This window comes from Miniopterus natalensis, chromosome 17 (assembly GCF_054644295.1).
Source record: "Miniopterus natalensis isolate mMinNat1 chromosome 17, mMinNat1.hap1, whole genome shotgun sequence".
Taxonomy (NCBI): domain Eukaryota; kingdom Metazoa; phylum Chordata; class Mammalia; order Chiroptera; family Miniopteridae; genus Miniopterus; species Miniopterus natalensis.
The window spans coordinates 2,955,665-2,974,367 of NC_142097.1; the positions used below are offsets into that span (position 1 = coordinate 2,955,665).

At 40.1% G+C, this 18,703-nt stretch overlaps 1 protein-coding gene across 2 annotated transcripts in view; it reads left to right on the plus strand.

Moving 5' to 3' along the window:
• SPECC1 (sperm antigen with calponin homology and coiled-coil domains 1) overlaps positions 1–18,703 on the plus strand; it is a 138,065-nt gene that overhangs the window by 22,838 nt on the left and 96,524 nt on the right. The window lies entirely within an intron of this gene.

The following is an 18,703-nucleotide window of genomic DNA, read 5'->3' on the forward strand; positions in this document are numbered from 1 at the left end:
AGCACAGTAAAAGCCACAGTGTGGCAGGTATAGCAGATTCCTTTCCCCTTCCTGCATTCAGTCCTTGAAGGGGCTCCAGTTCCTGGAGATTCCAGGAGCCCAGAGTGGGGAGGAGCTGGCAGTTGGGAAGGAATGCTTCCCCTCTGTTTGTTCTCAAAGACATGAGATCAGACAGAAATATTCCCCGTGGCTAGGTGGAAAGGTCTCACTATACCAGTGCATTCACTGCTGGCTTTTAGAATGAAAACTTCCATGTTATTCTCTGCCTGATGATCTGCCAGTGCCCAAGAAGTGTTGATATGCTTGGGTGCCAAGGGCCAAACCCATATTTAGCAAAGGAAAAGTGTGATACACGTTAAGGGGGATTTAATAACTTGAGATAGAGAGCTCAGGCTGAACACACAGAACAAGCATAACTAAATCAAAGAGATTGGAGAAAGCATTCACCAGAAAAATAACTCTCAGAGCTGTTATTCCTGATTTGAAACTTTTCTGAGATTAAACTCAAAGGATAACAACCCTATTGAAAGCGGAATTAGTTTTCTGGAAGGAGTATCTTGTAAAACATAAAGATATCAAAACGATGAAGTGGGCACTAGGATTCCTAGAAGGGAAAAAAGAAAGAGAGAAGACGTAGTAAGTAAATAAAAGGAGCAAACCTCCTAAGCTGAAGAACATTTTAGACCTGATAAAAGGACTCACGGAATTCTGGAAAAAAACATCACTTACTTGCTAGACTGCTGCAATAAAGACAAAAATCCTACCAACTTCTTGACAGGCAGATGGGTCTGTTTGAGGAGAGCTGGGATGGCTTGGGAGGGCTCACGCACTAAAATCTACAGCAGCATCTGTAGGGATATTGACTGCAGAGCAGTAAGCTTCTATACCCAGCCACAAAGGCCTCGGTTCTTACTTGCAGGCCACAGAAGCTGATTTTGGTTGATTTAGGAAGAAAAATCCATTTTTAAAGGATAGTGAATTGCTGTGGAATTGTCATAGAGCTGGAGAGAGTGAGGCTTGGAGACTGTGCAGCCAGAAACAGTATGTACCTGGAATCTCATAGAATTGGCTCGGGCTGGGCACTGCTGCTCTGCATGAGCACAGGCATTGTCCAGTGCTAGACATGCTGGCACTGGAGCCTGCAGCGTGCGCCTGGGCCATCGCTTGTCAAGGTCTTGCTCTTTCTACAGCCACCATAGCTGCCATTGTGTTTTCCATCATAGTCCTTGCTTTGCAGCATTAGTTCCTGAGCCAGAGTCTGGGGCAGGTGTAAATAATGGCAGGTTCAAGGGGCTACCCTACCTGCAAGAGGGGTGAGGATGGAGGTGTAGAAGCAAACAGCTGATGTTTTCAGCTTATTTAATGGGAGGTGCACCCTGCCTTCAATCCAGACTAATAGAGTGGTGATACCCACAAGCATAGAAAAGAAAGTTTTAAAAGCTAGGCAGTCAGAAAGAATGCCAGATACAAATTCTCCTGCCAGTGAATCAGGGCAAAAGAAGGATATTTTTAGACATGAAGGATTTATATACCCTACTTGAGCAAATATTCAAATGTCCAATTAGAGTTGGTAATTGGATCAGTAGAAGCATCAAGCCAGAGGAAGAGGAAGAATATGAGAAACTGGCACACAGTGAATCTTGCAGGTGAAGCATTGTGTACATAAATGGAGGAAACTGATGTGGCGAAATCCGTAATGTTTTCTTGAAAAGAAAGATCTCACATTCAGGGACAACCTAGGAAGTAGCCCAGAACTAAAAATCCTAGACTACCTCAGCGAAACCCAGGATCACTGGTGTGGGTCAAGGCATTGAGATGTGAAGGTACTCTAAAGTTAATCTTGCCTTTGTTGGCAAGGGGTTGGAGCATAGTTATTTAATTTTGATGAAGATGTAGTTAAGACCGTTAGCAGTGGTCAGTAACCACAAGCAGAATAGAAAAGCCTAGTGACAGATTGAGGATGATACGGAGAAGAGAGGTCAGAAAGGAATGAAGAGAAGCAGTGGTGCCCGATCAGCACACGCGAGGAGAGGGCAAAGGTTAAACGAGGGTTAACGAGCAGTAAACAAAATGAAGCACAAAAATAATGCCAAAGTAGCCCCACAGTTAATATTCTTAGGCTAAAGTCATCTATTAAAAAACAAAAGACCCTCCCAGCCGGCATGGTTCAGGGATTGAGCATGGACCTGTGATCCAGGAGATCTCAGTTTGATTCCTGGGTTGTGGGCTCGATCCCCAGTAGTGGGCATGCAGGAGGCAGCAGATCAGTGACTCATCATTGATGTTTCTCTCTCTCCCTCCCTCTCTCTGAAATCAGTAAAGACATGTTTAAAAAAAACACACAAAAAATCCAAAGACCAGCAATATTAGTATCAGACAAAGCAGAAAGCAAGAACAGAAGCATTGAACAGGACAGAGAGGACATTATGTACTGATAAAAACTAAAAATATATAACCATTTTTAAACTTTAAGCAACAAAATACATAGAACAAAACTGGGAATAAAAGAATTTAATTTGAAAACATAGCATATTATACTCGGAGATGTAAGTTGTTTCTTTTCTAATTTGACAGATCAGGGAAACTCAATTGCCAACTTGGATGCCCACAGGGACCAGTTGGGCAACATGAATATGTGAGGTATTGGGTGTATGAGGGCAGAGATGATAGGAATTGCACCGTGAACTAGAGTGTGCATACGTTGCCTAAAGGCATTGAGATTCATACATTTTAAAGTATTTTGCCGGCCAAACAAAACATATCTGTAGCTTGCAGGCTGCCAGTTTTCAAACTCTGAACAAACAAATAAAAAAAGCAAAAATATAGAGGGTTGGTTTTTTTGGTGTTGTTAATCCTCACTGGTAGATATTTTTTCCATTGATTTTTAGAGAGAGTGGAAGGGAGGGATGGAGGTAGGGGTAGAGAGAGAGAGAGAAACATCAATGTGAGAGAGACACATCGGTTGATTGCTTCCCGGATGTGCCCGGACCAGGACGGGGATTGAACTCGCAATCCAGGTACGTATGTGCCCTTGGCTAGAATCAAACCTGGGACCCTTCAGTGTGTGGGCTGATGCTCTAACCCCTGAGCCACACCAGCCTGGGCAGAAATATAGAGGTTTTAAATAACACATTCAACAAATGTATAGAAAGGGGAATAGACATTCTTCCTCTAGATCTATGAATTGTTTACAGAAGTTGATCATGTAACTTTGTCACAGAAAACAAAAAGTAAAATATAAAAATTATGATTTTTATTTGCAATAATCTATTAATTCAATTAAATTAGTGGTAAAAAAGATGAGTATTTAAAAACTACTTTGGAATTCAGAGGCACTTTTAAAATAATCTCTGCACCAAAAGAAAGTCAAAACAATGGTTATAAGTCATTTAGATATAAACAGAGGAAGGAGAGCTTTGAACAAAATGTGGGAATAGAGCTAAAGCTATACTTGGGAAAATGTATAATCACAGATGTTTTTATTAATATAAGAAAAGAAAGACTGAAAATATGTGAGCGAAATAGTCACCTTATGAAACTAGGAAAGAAAACAAAGAAATAAATGAATGATAAAAACTGAAATGAATAAACTAGAAAATGTAAAATGGTAAAGAAGACCAAGCACTACCTCTTTAAAAAGGCAAGTAATGGAAATTATTTCCAATTGAAGGGGGAAAAAGGAAAAATTTTAAAAATGAATAAGAATCTGTTGTTATGAAAGAAATTAAAAATACTGCCTGTAACAATAATTTGAAAAACTGGAGGAAATGCTATTTAACATTGTTTTGGTGTTTATGCAATAAGTCAAAAACATCTTTTGGCTTAAATATTGAAAAGAAAAAAAAAACAAGAATAAGGGCACTTGTAAGTGATTGTATATAGATAAATATAAAAAGACCAATAGCTTTTTTCCTGTACTAGCAATAACTAGTTAACACTGGAAATTGAAAAAAAATCCAATTCACAGCTGTCTTTATATGTAGGAATAATTTTAACTAGAATATTATAGAACATAAGGTGAAAAGTATTAAATCTCATTATGGTTATAAAACAAGACTTAAAATGATGGAGAAACTACACAGCATTCTAGGGTGGGCTGATTTAATATTGTAAAGTTATTAATCCTCAAATTAATATGCCTGGATATCCCACAAATTTCCCCCCAGAATTATTTCTTAGGAAAAAGGAAGCTCCTTACATTCAAGCCTCACAAAGTCGCATTTTTAACTGGGCATGTTCTTAATTAATTTATTCTGCATAACAAAATAACATCCTGGGATGACAGATTAAAATAACCTCAATCTGTTTTAATTTTAGAGTTTTGTAGAGGCCACCTGATAGAGTTGATTTAGAAAAAGGGAGACAAATTTAAAACACATTTAGTATTTATTTCGTGGGGTATTACATGTTGAATTGAGGCGTTGAAAGATTATATGACAGTACAATAAGTGGGTAGGTTGTAGAGATCACAGATATATAAACACAGGAGGAATTTTTTAGAAATTGATCTAAAATAATGTGAATATGTATTTATGACTTGATAAATTTTCAGTCACAGCATGATACTGTCACTGGATTCAAAAACAACAAATCTCAAAACAGCTTCAGTGGTTTCCGGCAAATTGGAATAGATGGCTTAAAAGTAATTTTAGTAATGATGAAGACAGTGATGTAGAACATGCTGGTGACGAATTTGGATAAAAATTTTCTTGAGCCCGGCCGGTGTGGCTCAGTGGTTGAGCATTGGCCTATGATCCGGGAGATTGCTGTTCGATTCCCGGTCAGGGCACATATGGGGGTTGCGAGCTCAGTCCCCAGTAGGAGAACGTGCAGGAGGCAGCCGATCAGTGACTCTCTTATTGATGTTTCTCTCTCTCTTTCCCCCCCACTTCCTTTCTCTGAAATCAAGAGACATATTTTAAAAAAAAAATTTTTTTTTCTTGAAATGTGAGTATGGGATCAATATTTCTAAATGAATATATTTAATATGTGTTTTTAAATATGTACATATAAATATAAATTGATATATGTTATATAATGCAATAAGGCATTATATGTAATTATAATATATTGACATATAATGTAATAAATATACAATTTAAGTACACATTTTCCATGTAAATATATAATACAATACATATTACATATTATGGTTGCCCCTTGAACAACAAAGGTTGGAACTGTGTGTGTCTACTTATACATCAAAATTTTCAATAAATATATGGAGTTAGCCCTCCATATCCATGGATTTCGAATTCGCACATTCAACCAATTGTAGATAGAAGAAAGTATTTTCAATCTGCTGCTGGGAATCTGCAGATGCAGAGGGCCAGCTGTCTGCATTGTTCTACACCATTTTATATAAGGGACTTGAGTATCCTCGGATTTTGGTATCCATTCAGGGGCTGAAGGGTGGAGGATCCTCACAGATACCGAGGCACTCTAGTTGATTAATTTTGGGGAAATCAGAAATTTTTTGTGGATTTAAAAAAAATGTTTTTATTGATTTCAGAGAGAGGAAGGGAGGGGGAGAGGGAGAGTTAGATAGAAACATCAATGATGAGTCATTGATCAGCTGCCTCCTGCACACCCCCTACTGGGGATTGAGCCAGAAACCTGGGCATGTGCCCTGACCCAGAATCAAACCGTGACCTCCTGGTTCATATGTCACTGCTCAACCACTGTTACTTTGCCTCTTTCATTTCTGATTTTATTTATTTGGGTCCTCTCTCTTTGTTTCATGATGAGTCAGATTAAAGGTTTATCCATCTTGTTTATCTTTTCAAAGAAGCAGCTCTTGGTTTCATTGGTCTTTTGCATTATTTTTTTAGTCTCTACGTATTTATTTCTGCTGTAATCTTTATTTATTTCCTTCCTTTTACTCTGGGCTTTGTTTGTTGTTCTTTTTTTAGTTCTTTTTTTTGTATAATTAGATTATTTGAGATTTTTCTTCTTTCTTGAGGTAGGCCTGAAATGCTATGAATTGCCCTCTCAGAACTGCTTTCACTGTGTCCCATAGATTTTGGGTTGTTGCGTGTCCATTTTTATTTGTTTCCAGGAAGTTTTATATTTCTCCCTTGATCTCACTGGCAGTCCATTTATTGTTTAATAACATGTTATTTAGCCTCCATATGTTTGAATGCTTTTGAAGTTTTTTTAATGTAGTTGATTTCCAGTTCATGCCATTGTGATCTGAGAAGACGCTTGATATAATTTCCGTTTTCCTCACTTTGTTAAGACTTATTTTGTGTCCTAACATGTCATCTGTCTTTGAGAATGTTCCATGTGCACTTGAAAAGAAAATATATTCTGCTACTTTGGGGGGAAATGTTCTGTAAATATCAATTAAATCCAGTGTGTCATTAGGTTGCTGTTTCCTTGATACTTTGGCTGGAAGTTCTATCCTGTGATGTCATGGGGTGTTAAAGTCCCCTACTATGACTGTGTTGCCGTTGATCTCTCCCTTAAAGTCCTCCAAGAGGTTTTTTAAAAAGATATTTAGGTGCTCCTTTATTGGGTACATATATGTTTACCAGGATTATATCCTCTTGTTAGATCAATCCCTTTAGTATTATGTAGTGACCTTCTTTGTCTCTTTTATGGCTTTTGTTTTGAAGTCTATTTTGTCAGATATAAGTATTACTACCTCACACTTTTTTTGGTTTCCATTTGCATGGAATTTTTTTTCATCCCTTCACTTTCATGCCGTGTGAGTCTTTTGTTCTGAGGTGGGTCTCTTATAGACAGCATATACATGTGTCATGTTTTCTTATCCATTCGGCTACCCTGTGTCTTTTGATTGGAGCATTTAATCCACTTACATTTAAGGTTATAATTGATATTTATTGCCACTTTTATTCTTTATGCCTATGTTTCTCTCTATTGCTGCTACTTAGTACAGCAGTCCCTTTAACACATCTTGCAATACTGGTTTGGTGGTGATAAACTCCTTTAGCCTTTTTTTTTTTTTTTTTTTTGTCTTGGAAGCTCTTTTATTTCACCTTCAATTTTGAATGAATGCCTTGCTGGATAGAGTAGTCTTGGTTTCAGATCCTTGCTTTTCATTACTTTTAATACTTCATGCCATTCCCTTCTGGCCTGTAGAGCTTCTGTTGAGAAATCAGCTGACAGTCTAATTGGAACTCTCTTGTAGGTAACTCACTGTGTCTCTCTTGCTGCCCTTAAGATTCTTTTTTTGTCTTTAACCTTTGTCATTTTAATTATGATGTGTCTTGGTGTCCATCTCTTTGGGTTCATCTTGATTGACACTCTCCGTGCTTCCTGAAGTTATGTTACTTTTTCCTTCACCAGGTTGAGGAAGTTTTCTGTCATTATATCTTCACACAGGTTCTCTATCCCTTGCTTACTTTATGCTCCCTCTGGTATCTGTATGATGCAGATGTTGTTATGTTTCGTGTTGTCCCAAAGTTCACTTAAACTATCCTGGTGCATTTTAATTTTTTTCTTATTGCTACTCTGAGTGATTTCTACCTTCTTATTCACTAATTCAGTTATCTTCTTCCTCTAACCTTCTATTTATTCCTTCCATTGTATTCTTTATTTCAGATCTGGCATTCTTCATTTCCGACTGGTTCTTTTCATGGTTTTTGTGTCCTTTTTCATGCTCTTGAGCAATCTTAAAACAGTTACTTTATACTCTGTTTCTGATAAATTGCTTGCCTCCATTTCATTTAGCTTTTTTCTGGAGATTCCTCCTTTTCTTTTATTTGGGTTCTGTTTATTTGTTTCCCCATTTTTGCTGTTTCTTTCTGTGTTTTGAATAGGACTACAGTAGCATGGCCTTCTGTAGTGTGTGTCTTTTGGGACCCAGTGGTGTAATGCTCTTGATCGTTTGAGCTGGGTTCTCTAGAAATGTTCCTAGAGATGTAGGAACATTCTACAAATGGTCCTCCCATTGTAATTGGGTCTTGATTGCTGTCATGTTCATGAGTGGGCTCAGCCCTTGGGCTGGTTTACTGTGAGGCTTAACCTCAACCACATCATACTAACTGTTGTACAGGTGTTGACAGAACAAAAGACAAAATAAGATCAAACTGAAAACAACACAAGAAAAATTTAAAATGAAAAAAGAGAATATGAAAGAAAAGGAAAAGAATAAAAATAAAAAAGAAAAGAAATAATAAATGAAGTAATTTTTAAAAAGTAATAATGAATAAAACAAAATATAGAATAGGAAAAGAAAAATGGAAAACAATTAAAAAGGGAAAGAGAAAGAAAATAGAATAAGCAAAGGAAAGAGATAAATAAGAGATATGAAAGAAAAAGAAGAAAAAAATGTTTTAATGAAATACAAAAGGAAAAATAAATTTAAAAAAAGAGTTCACCTCTGCAGGTTTTTGTGCCTGCTGTGATTACCCTTTGGATCTACCCTTTGTAGAGCTGTCTGGATTTTCTCTGATGTCTGAATCTGGCCGCTTGCTGTGCTGGTCCCAGGCCTCCCGGGAGGTTCCCTGATACAAGCCAGTGAGAGTCGCTGTCCCTGCCTTGCCCTTGGCAACCTGACTGAAGCTTGGCAGGGCGAAGCCCCAAATAGTCCAGCGGACAGCCCCTCCACAGTCCAGATGCTGGGTCTGCCTCAGGTCTCACACCCTGAATGTCGGGGCTCCGAGCGGCTTTCCATTCCCCCATGGAACCATGCTCTGCAGAGGTATCTGGGACATGTCTGGGGTGGTTCAAACGTACTTACATTGGCGGTGGTGCTCATAGCTTATAGGAGGGGAGGCGGGCGCTTTCTCTCCTTTTCAGCACTGTGCTGGCTGAACTCACTAGGGAGCTTGGCTCTGGTTCCCCGTAATGCAGCAGAAGGGCTCAGCACATGGTTTGTCTCCTGGACAGAAGTCCACCCTGGAGATACATCACACTACCTCAGCTCCGCCTGGCTCCCTGGCACCCCCTAGCCACCACACCAAGTAGGAGGAGATAAAGAAAATCAGCCTTGGCTTGTACTCTAATCATTCCATCCGGTTGGCCCCTGCTGGGTGGGGCCTCCCCCCAGGCTCCCAACCAGCCAAATGTCAGAGGCCAAATGTCAGAGTCCTTTGCCAACAGACAGAGCTGTTGCAGATTTTCATCCCAGCACCATTCCCCGTTGCCTTGGGCTCAGCAGGATGGAGCAGACATAGCAGATCTGCAGGTGAGGGGAGAGGCATTGCCTGTGCACCCAAGGTGGTTAAGACCAGTCCTCTTTCCCAAGCCACACTGTCCAGCCCGTCTGGCTCTCTGCCCAAAGTTCTTCCAGATAATAGAGGGCCCCTCAGAGTCACTGCTGGGTATACCCCTCCATCCATCATGTAGCCCCTCCTACAGATCTAGATTGAGGCGAACTGCCCAGGCTGGTGGTGTAACAATCTGCTCTTTGCCTGGGATGATGCAGGCTGAGTCTTCCAGTTGGACTGAATCCCCACTGATTCACACCGCCCGATGCTACATGGGCTCCCCTTCCCTTCTCTGTTGCTCTGGATTGGGGATCCATGCATGGGGCTGAGACCCCATGCTCCTAGGGGATGGGAACTACCCTGCCACAAAATCCCTCTGGCTCCCCAGTTGCATGAGTTGGCTCACCCTCTCTGCGTCTCCTCATGTCTCTCTGTGTTCCCTGCTCTCAATAATTCAGATCAGCTACACTTCAACTGGTTTTTCAAGCCAATCACTCTGCAGTTTAGCTGCAAGTCCAGTCTGGTGTTGGGAGCAAGTGGATGGAGCTTCTGGCTACTTTGCAGTCATCTTAGAATCCTCTATCGAAAATATATGTTCTTTTGACAAAGAGATCCCATTTTGGGGATTCTGTCCTCTAGAAATAAAAGTACCAATACTTAAGTATGTATGAATATAGAAAAAGCTTGTTAATTGTAGTACTTTCTTTGTAGTAGCCCAAATCTAGGACCAATCTGAATATTTCTCAGTAGGAATTGATTGAATAAGTTGTATTACATCATTCTCATTAAGTATTATGTTATTGAAAAGAACAAGTCAGATTTATTTTTACTGCAAAGCTATATATACAAGGTATTCTAAAGTGATAAAATAGGATAAACAAAGGAATATTTTTACAGCCTCGTGTCATATATATGCAGATGTTATGAACCCAACATGGAAGAACACACTTTTCCATATTTCCTATCGATGTCTCAGGAATAGAGGGGATTTTGATTATTTCAGTTTTAGAAAAAGATTATATTATTATTTCTGTATGCAGAAGCTAGAGTTTAGTGATTAAGAGTATGAACTCTGGAGGCCACGTTTTCTGGGTTTGAATCCCAGCTCAAGCTGGGTAACATTGGGCAGGTTTTCTGGACACATCTGCACCTCATTTCCTGCAAGGTAAAATATGCATAACAACAATACCTGCTTTATAGGGTTTAAATGTTTGGTGAGGAATAAAGTTGTACATAAGAAAGGGTTGTTTTTGCTCTTTTTTAAATTAAAAATATTAGTGAAGTAAGTCAAGGATAAGGTGAAGGAAAGTTTATTTGATTCTTTTTGTGGTAAAACTTTGAGACTTTTCTCTTTCGCACTGTAGTGAAGAAATGGGACCAGCTTGCCCAAGAAAATGCAAAACATGGAGAGTCTTGCATTTACCAGAGCGTGGACTTCACGCCTGTCTTCACTGTGTCTTTGGAACTGGTGATTTGTCAGAATTACCACTGACTTCCATGTCTAGACATGGCAGTGATGAAAATATCAGTTTGGGAAATAGAGGCACACGGTTAATGGCTTTATGAGGTAAAAATCTGTCTCATCAACTGAGGCATGACGAATTGTATTTTCCAGAGATGCTGTGACTCTCTCACTCCCCATGCCACTTCATCCAGGAATCTGAACCTTGAAAATGGGCAGCCTAGGACTGCATCAACCAGTAGAATACAACAGAAGTGACACTGTGACTGTCTCTTTAGGTGACTGCCAAGGCTGGGTTATAAGAGGCTGTGCAGCAACCCTTGTTTGCAGAAACACACTTGGATCCCTGACCATTCTATAACAAGTCCAGCTACCCTGAGACCACCATGCTGGAGAGGCCACACCGCAGTGCTCTGACCAACAGCCCAGCTGAGATCGTCTGACAGTGTCAACTGTCAGACATGTCAGTGAGCTAGCGGGATGTGTGGTCCAGCCAAGTCCTCAAGTGACTGCAGCTCCAGCCATTCTTGGACTGCAGCCATCTGAGAGCATCTAAGTGAGAACTGCCTGGCCAAGCCCTTCCCAAATTCATGATCTGCAAAATCATAGGCATAATAAAACGGTTGTTTTACCCATGAAGTTATGGGGAAACTTGTCCTGAAACAATGGTAACTGGAACCTGAGGGTTTAGTAAGTAACTTAACTGTGATGATCATTCACTCATGCTAGAAGAGCCTTTACAGAGCCAATCCCAACTACTTATTGCAAACAGATAAGCAGTCTCATAAACAAGAAATGTTTGCCTAGTTATTATAATCACAGTAGTCATAAAATTCAGTATCCCATTTTTCTTTCAGCATTGTATTTTAAGTATTATATATTATGCATATGTATAATAAGTGTATGCTAAACAGTATACATAATTTTCATTTTCAGTTGTTGGCTAATATCCCCTGCTGGGGTCTGAAGCCTTTTTTGTTTGTTTTAAACCAGTGTATGATGCCGTTTTCTATATGTCATATTGCTATACCAGTGTACTACTATACCAGGGAACTAACCTCAGCAGTGCTCAGACCACAGCATGAACTTTCTGTGTTTGATGTTTGTTTCCAGCATCTACTTCCTTCTTCTTTCAGGCATTCTCCTTGGATTTATTTTTCCACTTTCATTCGATCAGCATACTACCTTGACCTCAATAAGTCAAGGATGGTACAGACCCAGTCAGAATGAAATGCAAGGAGACATTTGTTGGGTCTTCTGGGAGAGACTTAGTTATCTTCATTGGCCTTGATGGTGAGGCCTAGAGCTGACAGAGGCATCATTCAGTCATGAGTCAAGGTGGCCTTTTGAGGAAGGCCGAGCAAGAGATGGAAAGAAATTGACCCTACGAACGTATTTCCAGTGAGCTGGACCTGAAGTTGGACACGTTCCTAGCCTTTCAGTTAGGCATGCCAAAAACTTCCCTTTTTATTGTTGCAAGCTTGAGTTGGGTTTTCTGTTGGAATGAAAAGATTCCTGGCTCATAGTGACCACTTCTGCAGCATTTTTTAGATTCTGGGTAAATTTCAGAGGGACCTTGCTACTGCATCAAAGGATCGATCTCCAGGCAGTTCATCTGATGACTGACCCTGGGTCCTGTGAGGCCTGGTGGGAAGGATTAGGAATGTTTTGCTTAAAGAATAGAAGACTGCTCTAGCCGGTTTTGCTCAGTGGTTAGAGTGTTGGCTGAAGGGTCTTGGGTTCGATTCCGGCCAAGGGGCGCGTACCTCAGTTGCAGGTTCCATCCCCGGCCCCAGCCGAGGCACGTGCAGGAGGCACCCAGTCGATGGTCTCCCACACATCAGTGTTCCCCCCCCCCCACACACTCTCTCTCTGAAAAGCAGTGGAAAGAATATCCTTGGGTGAGGATTAAAAAAATAGCCCAGGGGGAACAAAGCTGCCTCAGATACTCAGATGCCATGTGCAAGGAGCCATAAATTTGCTCTTTGTGGCTCCAGATTGTTTCAGAACTGGAACCACCACGTACCATGTTAACGAAGATAAAATTCAGCCAGATATAAAGGCTCGTCCACCTATCAGAGCTGCTCGGCAGTAGAAGGGGCTGTCTAATGCTGGGTCTCTTTCACTGAAAGTATTCAATGGCAGCTGGAATGTGAGAGTTTAGTAAATAGCAACAGAGGTTGGATGTTTATTGATACTACTTTGTGTAGTATCACGTAGATTAGGCTACATGATTGTGCTGTTTGTTTCAGGTTTGAAATAATACAATTTTATACTTCCTTAGGTATGAGAAGGCATATTTATTATGTGACTCTTGGGAAAATTGTGAGGTCTCAGACTCTCAGTTTATTCGTGAAATGAAGATACTTTTCAAACTGATTTTCATTCATGTGTATGAAAATGCTTTGAAAACCAAAGCATTACACAAGTGTAAACTTCTGTTATCATTTCGTTCATGTGACCTCCAGGTTAAAGAATGTGGACAGCTCCTTAAAGCTCTTTTATGTTTTGACCTAGGTGGTTTAAAAAAAAAAAGTGATGTTAATCCAAATACATAGGATTAAGCATGCCCAGTCCTCCTAATTCTCCAATTCCATTGTAAATTCAGAGGAATTTGGTATCTTTTAATGGTGGAACTTGGAAGTTTCTCAGGGATCACTCTGAGACAGATCTATAACTGAGGCAAGGGTGTAATTTTAGGGAGTCGGAGCTAAATTGTGATGGAAGTTACATCAAGCTTCACAAATTGGGAAGCCAGTCTTTTCCCATCTCTACTGAAAGGAAGGCTGCATAGAGGCAGATTTTTTAATTCTCTAAAGCCCCACCACCCTCAGCTCCTCCTCCTCGTTCTTCTGTTTTTTTAAATTGTTACCAAAGGATATGCTTTTTATTGATTTTAGAGGAAGGGAGAAGGAGGAGAGGGAGGGAGAGGAGAGAGAGAGAAACATTGATGTGAGATGTGAGACACATCGATCGGTTGCCTTCCATACCCACCCCAACTGGGATTGAACCTACAACCTCGGCATGCGCCCTGACTGGGAATTGAACCGGCAACCCTTTGATGCACGAGGCAACACTCCAACCAACTGAGCCACACTGGCCAGGCCTCCTCCTCACTCTTAAGATTTGCCGCCTAGAGACCCTGGGAATGCTGGGAAATTCCTATGCAGAGGGCCAACCTCTTGAGTTAGGTAATGAGGGTTTCATTTGGCCCACACAGTGGGCCAAGAGGCTCACCCGGTGTGCAGAGCAGATTCTGGGACCAGACAAACTGTTCTTCTCTTCACTTCAGTGTCAATGGAAATTAGACGTCTCTGTCTGCTTTGCACTTTTCAAATGGCACGTAGGGAGCTGCCTTTCCAGGGCCATTTTGCGTTTTGGCTTCTGAAGATGACTAACTGCAGCCAGCTGTGTGGGCCGCCTGCACGAAGCTGGGCAGGCCACAGCATAATCTCTCCTGGTAACACTGCTGCTTTGTCTCCTGCCTATGTTGTCTTTAACTCCACACAGAATGGCCACTGTGTCCCCCCCAGGCCAAAGTCCCTTCTGTGTGTGAGGGGTTTTTGTTCAGAAGCTCCCTCAACTCAGGAGCGCTATTCATACTGTGTGAGTATTTGGGAAAGAGAAGGGTGCAGACTTACAAGTGTTTTAAACTCTAACCCAAGTAGCTGAGCAGGTGGAGTGTGAGCAAAATTAATCTGGCATTCTGCAAAAAAAAAAGGGTAAGATGAAAATGAGATAGAAAACATTTATCCTGTTATGAAAACCATCTCTAAACATGGAGCCTGCTGTTTGCGTTTATTTTTTTAAGGATTTTTTTAAAAATTGATTTTTAGAGAGAGAGGAAGGGGAGGGAAGAGAAAGAGAAATATCCATGTGAGAGCAAAACACTGGTCAGCTGCCTCCTACGTGTCCCCTACCAGGGATTGAGCCTGCAACCCAGGCATGGGCCCTGACTGGGAATCGAACTGGCAATCTTTAGGTGCAGGGACAGTGCCCAAGCAACTGAGCACACCAGCCAGGTCTACTGTTTGCTTTTAACAAAGGAACCAAATGAGTAAGCAGTTTGGTTCATTTGTATATGTAGGATTCTTTTGTGTTTTTTCTCTGTTTGGTTTGCAAAGAGAGTTTCCAGTAACTTTAATGTGAGATACGTATGTGTCTCTAGAAAACACTTCATTGAAACCCCCAAAGGAAGTCCAGCTGTGGGAAAAGTTACTTCATTCTGCAGGCAAGGTGGGGCCCTGAGATTTGATAACAGTTGGTTCCTTACGGCAGTGCTTCTGCTTGTTGTGTTGCCTCAGACTTTTTCTCTTTTATCTCATTTGTTTTAAGTCCAAAGGATCAGTGCTGCCTATAAAACCAACAGATTGCTGATTACCTGCTTCACATTAAGCATTCACCTTTCTTAATTATTATTATCCAAGTAGTATATGCACAGGTTAAAAAATGAAATAGGACAGGGCCCTTGTGAAAGGTGACTGCTGCTGCCTTACACCTTCCTGTTCCTTGCCCCCCTCCTCAGAAGTATCCACTTCAGTGTGCTTATACTGCTTAGTTTTAAAATAGGCTTTTAGAGCAGGGTTTGTACAGCAGAACTGAGCAGAAAGTCCTTCCCATATATCCCCTGCACCCCCAGCCGCCCTGCCATCACAATCCCTCACCAGAGCGGCCCTTTTCTAGTTGATGAACCTGTGTAGACACATGATCACCCAGGGCCCACGGTTTACATTAGGGTTCACTCTTGGTGTACATTCTTGGGTTTGAACAAATATATGATGACTGTATCCATCAGTTAAGTATTATACAGGATAGTTTCACTACCTTAAAAATTCTCTGTGCTCTGCCTGTTCATTCCTCCCTGCCCTCAAAGCCCTGGCAACCACTGATCTTTTTACTGTCTCCATAGTTTTGCCTTTTCTCCAGTGTCATATAGTAGTTGGAATCATGCAGTATTTACCTTTTCAGACTGGCTTCTTCCACTTAGCAATATGCATTTAAGTTTCTCCATTTTTTTCTTGGCTTGATAGTTCATTTCTTTTTAGTGCCAAATAATATTCCATTGTCTGGACGAACCACAGTTTATTTATCTGTTCACCTACTGAAGGACAAGATACCTTGGTTGCTTCCAACTTTTGGCAGTTATGAATAAAGCTGCTCTAAATATCCATGTGCAGGTTTTTGTGTAGACAAAAGTTTTCAACTCCTTCGGCTAAATACTAAGGAGTGCAATTGTTGGATTATGGCCAATGTCTTTAGTTGTGTAAGAAACTGCCAATTTGTCTTCCCAAGTGGCTGCACCGTTTTGCATCCTGATCAGCAGAGTATGAGAGTTCCCGTTGATTCACGCTCTCGCCAGCATTTGGTGGTGTCAGTGTCTGGGGTTTGAGCATTCTAGTAGGTGTGCAGTGCGTCTCATCATCGTTTTAATTTGTAATTCCCTAATGACATCAGATGTTGAGCATCTTTTCATATGCTTATTTGCTCTCTGTATGTCTTCTTTGGTGAGGTGTCTTTTCAGATGTTATGTCCAATTAAAAAAATGTTTACTTTTCAATTACAGTTGACACTAAATATTATATTAGTTTCAGGTGTATTGCATAGTGGTTAGACATTTATATAACTTACAAAGTGATCCCCTTGTTAAGTCTAGTACCTACCTGTATTTTGCCCAGTTTTAATCGGGTTGTTCATTTTCTTATTGTTGAAACAATAACAGTCTTTTTTCATACATGTCTTTTGCAAATATTTTCTCCTGTCTGTGACTTGTCTTCTCATTCTCCTGACATTGCTCTTTTTTAATTTTCAAATTTAGACCTTTTGTTGACTCCTGCTATGATAGATGAGAATTTAACTCATAACCTCCCAGTGTAATTTTATCACCATTTTTAGTTCCTTTCTTGGTTACCTCTTTTATTGTAATGATGTATTTCATCTTTATTGTTTTCTCAACTGTATACGGTATCTTTGACTCTCCATTTGTAAGATAAAGATGGATATTATTGTCACTACCCTTTTCACCAGCTCTCTCCACCTTGCCTTCTACCTCCCAATTTCTTTCATTTACACTTTAACTTTTTTGGCTAGCAAGGATAATAATATCAAATATTCTATAAAATAATCTTGCATGCTTTGTGTATAGGTCAATTTAAGTATTATTAATGTTATTGTCACTACATAGGTATTCTTCCCTGCAGAGTAAAGTCATGAGTTATGATTTTGTTAACTTACTTTTTTATTTGTTTGTTTATTAGAATATTGTTGAAAATATTACAGATGTCCCCTTTTTACCCCCATTGATCCCCTCCACCCCGCATCCACCCCACCCCCAGGCCTTCCCCAGACCAGTGTCTATGTCCATGGGTTATGCTTATAAACACATAAGTTCTTTGTTTAATCTCTCCCCACCCACTCTTCCCTCCCCACCTTCCCTCTGAGATCCCTCAGTCTGTTCCATGCTTCTATGTCTCTGGATCCATTTTGTTCATCAGTTATTTTGTTTATTAGATTCCACATATGAGTGAGATCATGTGATACTTGTCTTTCTCTGACTGACTTATTTCACTTAGCATAATATTCTCCAGGTCCATTCATACTGTCTCAAAGGGTAAGAGATCCTTCTTCTTTACAGCTGCATAGTACTCCATGGTGTAAATGTCCTACAGCTTTTTTATCCACTCATCTCCTGATGGGCACTTGGGCTGTTTCCAGTTCTTAGCTATTGTGGATTGCGCTGCTATGAACATAGGGGTGCATATATTCTTTGTTAACTTTCTTATGCAGCTTTTTATTTTTATGAGGTTTCTGGGTTTTTCCCCCACTATTTTTATTTTATCATCTTTTTTTTTCATACTCTTCATTCAAGGACTGTTCTGTCAAAGAAACTTCCTTATGAGCACTTTGTCCTCTCGACCCCCCTGGACTTGTACTCCTCCTGACTTGCTCCATGGGCATTATCTTGAGACTTCCCTTGACGGCTTTCCTCTTACTGAGTCACTGCTTCCTGGATTACTCACCCTCTTCCTCTTTGTTTACTTTCTTGTTTTACGGGAGCACATCCCCAAATAACGTCCTCACAAAGGATATTGGCAGTTTAATGTTTTGAGCCTTTGCGTGTTTTAAAATGTATTTTTTACTTCTATGATTGATTTATAGTTAGGTGAGGTGTAAAGTTCTAAGTTGAAAATAATTTTCCTTCAGAACTTTGAAGGCGCTTGCTTTATTTCCTTCTAGAACTCAATATTGCTAATGAGTGATGGTGGCCAGTCTCACTGTCAGCCAATAAGCCTTCTTCAACCTTTTAGGCATTCTTGGTGTTCTGAAACTTTATAAAAGATGTATGTAGCTTCATGGGGGTCTTTTTTCATTTATTTGCTTAACATGAGCTCTGAACTCATATTCTTCAACTTTGGGGAATTTTCTTAGGTCAGTTCTTTGTTAATTTCCTCCATTTGTTTCTACTGGTCTGCATTTCTGGAACTTCTGTTAATTGATTGTTTGATCTCCTGGATTTATCTTTGTGTTTATCTTTTCTATTTCTATCTTGTTTTCTTTTGTTCTGCACATTGGGAGAGTTCCTTGATTTTGCATTCCATCCCTTCTACTGACCCTTTTAATTTAGCAAGCTTATTTAAAACTTTTGAAAGCCTTCTATTGTATTATCTTTATTCTTTTTTCATAGGACCCTTACCTTGTTTTAATGGATGTTAAATCTATCAAAACTGGATCTCGATCAGTGAGACCTTCCTTGAGCACCCTGTACGAGTCAGCCGTCTTCCCCGCTAGTCCCTTCACTGCCAGGGCTCTCTGCACTCCAGGGCCTTTGCACATTCTGTTTACTCTTTCTTAGCCTTCCATTTTCCCTTTTATTTATTTGAAGTATTTTGAGGTAATTTATTTATGCTTATCAAGTAAAGCATATCAAGCATATGCTTATCAAGTAATTTGATATTCAGATGTTGCTCAGAAAGGTCCATAGAAGAGTTAATTTGGGAGTCATCAGTATGTAGGTGGTACTTAAGATTATGGGGTTGAGTGGAATCACCGGGAAAATATTTGTAATAAA